We start from the raw sequence: 6,071 nt of genomic DNA on the forward strand, positions 1-6,071 counted from the left end.
TGACATTTTGAATTAAAGTATGTTTATTGAACCGAAACACCTATATAAGCGTCCTTCTGTTTTGTCCTTACATAGAATCACGGCAATATGGCTTTCTAGAGCCTTTGTACATGTCCTGTTTCACTCGTGAGTTTTTATCAACGATATATAGTTTCGTTGAAAGTAGATTATTAAATTCAAACTTTTTCTTTTACTCGCATTATACAAATCTAGAATTATACGTTTATTTATATGCGATAGTGTTCCTGTTACTAAAGATCAAACTTATCCCCAATGACGTCGTCATATCGCTAAGCCATATCTTATTTATTTCAATAGAAAATTATATCTGTTTTGAGGACAATATTTTTTCTGATAATCTGCTGGCCGCAAAGCGGCCCGGGTTCTATTCCTGTTATTGCTTAATGCTGTACTTTCGAGTCAATAGTGATCGCTTGTGTTGTTGATCGAAAGTTATCCCTTCAGCCCTGACCTCCAAAGGTCACACGATGCTGCCAACTAACGCGCTCTCCCAGCACTGCGTAACAAACTTAGGCGATTCGTTTAAAGTTCCATAAAGAAAATCACAAAGCCAAAAACCAGTCATGGCAGCCTTATGTAATGTAACCAGGATATAAAACAACACGGAGAGTTACTGCAATTGATGCCTAATAAAATATTAGTAAGTTTGCGCGCAATACTTCGTGGCCTTAGGTGCAACGGGAAGGATTTCCAGATACAGCGTTGTTCGTGAATTAGAAGATCCACTATGGCCATTTTGGGTGCTTCAATTTATTGACTTAGCAGTGTCCTGTGGCCATTTTCAAGAGGATATCTAGAAGATTGGTAATGCTAGAACTCGAGGTATGGTTTGGTATATGGTGGATGCGTAGGTTGATTTGCGCGTACTATTCAACACAGCCGGACCGTACGAGACCGAGAAAAATAAAAATGCTCAGCGCTGGGCGAGCGGACCTCGAAAGTCCACAGGTAGTCCGAGATGCATCCCGCTGAATCGTTGATGCGATATCGAAACATTGAGGAAACGTTAAGCTACGATAGCATACGTGGTTATTGGTTCAAGAACGGATCTGTAAACGTACAGAAATACGTGTTGAAAGAAACCTCTACCTCAAAGACCAGATAGATACCATAGCAATGCAGGCATAACATTTCGAGCGTAGGTTAAAGAAATTCTCAATCGAGCCTAATTTTCCTTCAAACGCAAGGCCAAACAAAGTATTTTGCGGGTAAGTTGCTTAGTGGATCGACTGTGCTATCAAAGTTGATTTAATTGTTTAGTAGGTTGATAAAGTAGTAACGTTCTATATATGTTATGTTAGTAAATAATGTTAGCCAGTCACAGACGATTTCGTCCACGAAACAGACTGTTTTCGCGAGACACGATGCGGAAAAATACTACATACATACAAATTGTTGGGCTCTTGCAACTCGATGCGATTCTAAACGGTCGCCTAATATTGCACTATCAATATGTACAGTTAAGAAGCACCTGCTTAAATAAGACTTAGTTGATGGCCACAAGAATAGGAAAAGAACAAAAAAATGTCTGAGATCGTTTAATTTCCGAGGTGGCCTAAGTTCAGCCGTACCGGGCGGCAAAGATATGTGTTCTGTACATGTTTTAGGCCTTTCTATCACTAGTCCGTTAGCTTCAGGTCATCGATCTTCAAAGGAGAGACATGATAGGTAGGCTGATAAGGTGTGATCCGCAACTCGTAAGTTAACATCTGTGTCACTAAGGGCGATCATGGGTTTATGTTGCGAGTTGAATACAACGTTAAACATCCCATTTAATGTATAATGGTGATGAGGGTCGTTAGGATCGATTTCAACACAAATACACTCAGTGGACCATCGCCTCGGGTAACATTTTACCAGATCAGACAGAAAAAATCGTGGGAATATCAAGACATACTGGCCGCGCACACAGCAAGTTACCACAAAGCACTCAAACTTATTAACTGCAAAAGAGACAATATCGAAATCCTCTGAAACGTACGCGACATCAACGACACTTCCTGATAGTTATTGTCAGCCCTTTCTTTTTCCTCTAGTTTCCATAGATAGCAGTATGGGCTATGGTAAGCAAAGCGTATATATCACATCTTAACGAAGGCAGAGATCGTGTCTCATAGTGCAGCAATTGAACTTCTCTGTCTTTTCTACTTTTTGTTGCCTTTTTGAGACCTGGCTGGTGTTTTCCAGTTCGATAAGCGTGTACCAAGCGCGAACGTCACGTGCCAATGGATTTTCTAATAGAGATCAATTCTTGGTTGCATACGCTGAGTAATTCCGTTCAGGGCAGTACTCAGTGTTGAGTGACACAGTTATGTTTTTGCTGTTGTTTGCATTTAAAGGATACTCTGGGATATCGTCGATTCGCTGATCCTGTGTCCTTGTTCCTGCAACAACAGTCCGTTATCTGTCAACGTCTTGATTACTGCTTTACTTGTCACCTCCCTCGTGCTCCTTCCCGCTGCTGGTCATACTAACTTGTTTATCGCATCCTTGTTAAAAGAAAGGTGTCCTACATAGCCCTCGTCGTATCGTCATTGACTGTTGTACACTGCCAGCGCACATCGGTGGTTTTTGGGTGTTTTGATCGGCTGAATCTTGGGTTTGTGCCGGTCTATTTGAAGCACCTATGCTGCTTGCTGCCCCGGTTGAGCTGGAAGAGCCGATAGCAAGCGGATAACTGTCGATACAATTTTTCTAATCATAGTCAGCTTAACGTGCCAAGCATGGGGCGGCACAGTTGTCTTCGGATGACCATAAATTAATATCGGTACCAAAATGATATCGTGCGATCCGCTTCAACGTGACTTGCCCGAAAACATCGTCTCATTGCATGGCTACTTCCCCATAGATGAGAGATACTGGGTAGTCACGCATGGTGCTAAGATTCGGTATCAGCTGGTTCATTTGTGTCCAGAACACGCGCTATAGCTTTAAGAATAATTAGCTTACTCCGGTATATTTTATGGTACCCATTTACAGTGAACAAATTTTCTGAGGAAGAGTCCAAACGCAATATTCCGCTAGACTCAAAGCCATTTGCATTGTATGTCAACGTCTTGTGTTTGTAGTCACAACATGTTTGTGGTCATCGCTGCAATTTATTAGCGAAAAAAAGAAACTTTTCAAACTCATAACATACTTTCTATTGCTCCATTATTAAATTGGATTAACAGCTGTGATAATGGCGTTGATGGCTACATACGCATCTATTGGATCTTCCAAAATCTTTGGCAAACTTTACGTCGTCAGCTCTACTTTTACTGCTAGCTGGTATATTGGAAACTAGACTATTGAAATTTTAAATCTCGCCAGTCTAGAGCATTTTCGGCAAATATCAGTGGATTGCTCTGTGATTGAGGAGTGTGCTAACATTATCAGCACAGACAGCTGATTGATGGCTGCAGATATCTAGTTAGCTTTATATACATCTGGTATGCATTACTGAGGTACTGGTTAATGCACTTACTATGAGAAAAAAAAAAAAAAAAAGCTCTTCGTACATTAATAGCCGTATCGCATTGATAAGTGTGTAACTTAACAAAGCGATGTATGCAAGGTACCTGAAGAAGTTGTAGGCGCTAGCATCGTGGAGGTCCATAATTAAGCACTGTGTAGCGTAGGTAGCAGTGCCGTTCTCCAGCGTTCGTTGTTTCAAACTGAAGCCTTCGTTAATCGTGGAACCTCCTGTCTGCGCCACTTTAGGCGTTGAATTTGCTGCACTTTTCTCTAGGTAAACTCGACACAACCACAAGGCACCAAGGTGTCACTCCGAGACCCGTCGAGGTCGTCCCATACCTCACACTCGACACGCACTTCCCACGCAGACAAACACAAGCTCCTTTTAGACCGGCCACTTCACACTCTACTAAATATCGTTGCTACAGCCTGTGCAAATTACGTTGAGTATCTCTCTCTAATCTTGTCGTTGTTGTTGTTGTTGCCGCTGTTGTTGTTGTTGGTGCTGGTCTTGTTTTCGACATACACTCTCTGTCACCGGGAAGGGGTCACTAACAGTTGGCAACTGCCCACCCGCCCGCCTGCCCGCCTGTTTGCATGCACTGGCTTTGTAAGAACTTAGGATCACCACCAGCCTGTGTAACGCCTAATCGACGACGACGACGGCAGCAGCAGCAGCAGCAGCCGCAAGCTAGCTGCACGCAGCTACCGACGATATCCTTTATCCTCTAGGTATTAATTAATACGTCTCTTAGGTGAAATACAGAACTTCCAAATGTACACATTCACACACACACACATGGACACGTTCACAACGAACGCCCCTCCTGTTGAACTTTGTGCCCCCTTCCTTGCTTCACCGTTATATATATATATATATTTATGCTTTGAGTGATCACACTATGTTCACCTCCTCTGTGTTTCAGCGGTAGACACCGTAAATCTCACATGCTAATCGCCCGTGAAGATCGCGCAGAACTCAATCCCATTAGAAAAGACACACACTGCTCCCGGCTGCGCGGAGTGACTTTTGTTTCTTCCTTCTTATATGATGTGGCAGCTGTATTGTTTTTATGCCCTTCAGTATCAGTATCTTAATTGCGGCCAACGACGGACCAAGCGACGGCCGTCATCCTCGTCCCTATGGCCTGAGTTTGCTCAGCTCCTTTATGCTATTCCCTCCGTGGCCTGCTTAGTGTTATCGCTACTGTCGTTATGTCTCTGTCGTCTATTTAGCCGTTGCTATTTGTTTGGTCACAAAAGTCGGCGTTCCGATTTGCCGGCGGGCTCCGTTCAGAGAGCGACCGTGGGCCTGCATAGACACAGCACGAGCTTCCGCAGCACAGCACAACAACAGCAGCAGCAGCAGCAGCAGCAGCAGCAGCAGCAGCAGCAGTAGTAGTAGCAGCAGCAGCAGCAGCAGCAGCAGCAGAGGACAGTACAATGAGGGCGGGCAGCCAGTCAATCATTTGCTCGTTCACTCGCACGCATGCTCGCACGCACCCGTGCTCGGTGCCGTCGTCGCCGCCGTCGTCTTTCGGTCGTTCGGCTGCTATTCAACGTCGGTCGTAGTCATCGTCGTCGGCTGGCGCGCGCGCGTTGCTGCCTCGCCGGGATGGGGATCGCACAAAGCAGACAGAAGGAGCTGGCTGGCTAGCTAGGTGGCAGACAGGCAGGCAGGGCCCTCAAACAGCGCCGTTGCCGTTGTTCGCAAGCAGAGCAAGCTCAGCGGCAGCCACAGCGGCGGCAGCAGCCGCAGCAGTAGCAGAGTGATGGCGGTTAGAGATGGGTTGGGGGAGCGGCGCCGCGAAAAGCGGGAAGCGGGAAGAGGTCGGCAGCGGCGGCGGCAGCAGCGGCGAACGATCCGCTAGGCAGCAGCGGCCAGCAAAGGCCTCGGTAGAGGCAGTGCTCGGCAAGGAGGAGGAAAGCCCGCCCGGGGGAGGAGCCTCACCGCAGTCAGCGCTCACAGAGCCACTGCTGCCACTATTGCCACCGCTGCTTCCTATTGCAGCGGAGCAATTGACGGTCGGCCAACAGTTGTCGACCGATCGAATGGCCGAAGGAAGGAGGGATGGCCGCACGGCCACAGAGACCAACAGCAAAGGCACATAGCCGACACGGCTCCTCGCGCACCTACTCAGTCACAGGCCAAACGGCGGCCCCGCAAGATAGCGATAAATAGATAAACAGAGCGCGAGCGGTTTATCGAGAAAGAGCAGCAATAGACGAGGGGGGCGATGGCCAACTCGATGGGCTCTATGGGAAGAAAGAGAATGCCTGAGGTAACAGAGGGGCCGACGGCTGTGCATGGAACCCCATAGGAGTTCGGCCGCTTACTGCCCCTATCCCTATAGAATAAGGATAAGAAGGGATGCACAAGGAGGCTCAATGAAGTCGGGGTCGAACCGAAATGTCTAATAAATGTAATAAGTAAACGTAAAAGCCAGTGGCTAGCAAAGATAAAGGAAAGAATACGAGATTAAAGCGACCAACGTAGCCTGCTCTTACGAGTAATGAACAACAAGAAGCTCAAATAACGAAGCTTCCTTTAATAATAAGCTTCCTAGAATAATCCACCTAATGGCCGAAATATT

General features: G+C 46.2%; 1 long non-coding RNA gene across 1 annotated transcript; it reads right to left on the bottom strand.

The window, feature by feature from the left end:
* LOC111261984 (uncharacterized) lies at positions 1-5,152 on the bottom strand. The gene is made up of 2 exons (XR_002681316.2): positions 3,582-5,152; positions 1-1,070 (listed from the first exon to the last, which is right to left on the bottom strand). It is a non-coding gene; the product is annotated as an uncharacterized LOC111261984 (long non-coding RNA).
* Positions 5,153-6,071: the final 919 nt, after the last annotated feature.

The sequence above is a fragment of the Varroa jacobsoni genome, unplaced genomic scaffold, assembly GCF_002532875.2.
Source record: "Varroa jacobsoni isolate VJ856 unplaced genomic scaffold, vjacob_1.0 scaffold_621, whole genome shotgun sequence".
Lineage (NCBI taxonomy): Eukaryota > Metazoa > Arthropoda > Arachnida > Mesostigmata > Varroidae > Varroa > Varroa jacobsoni.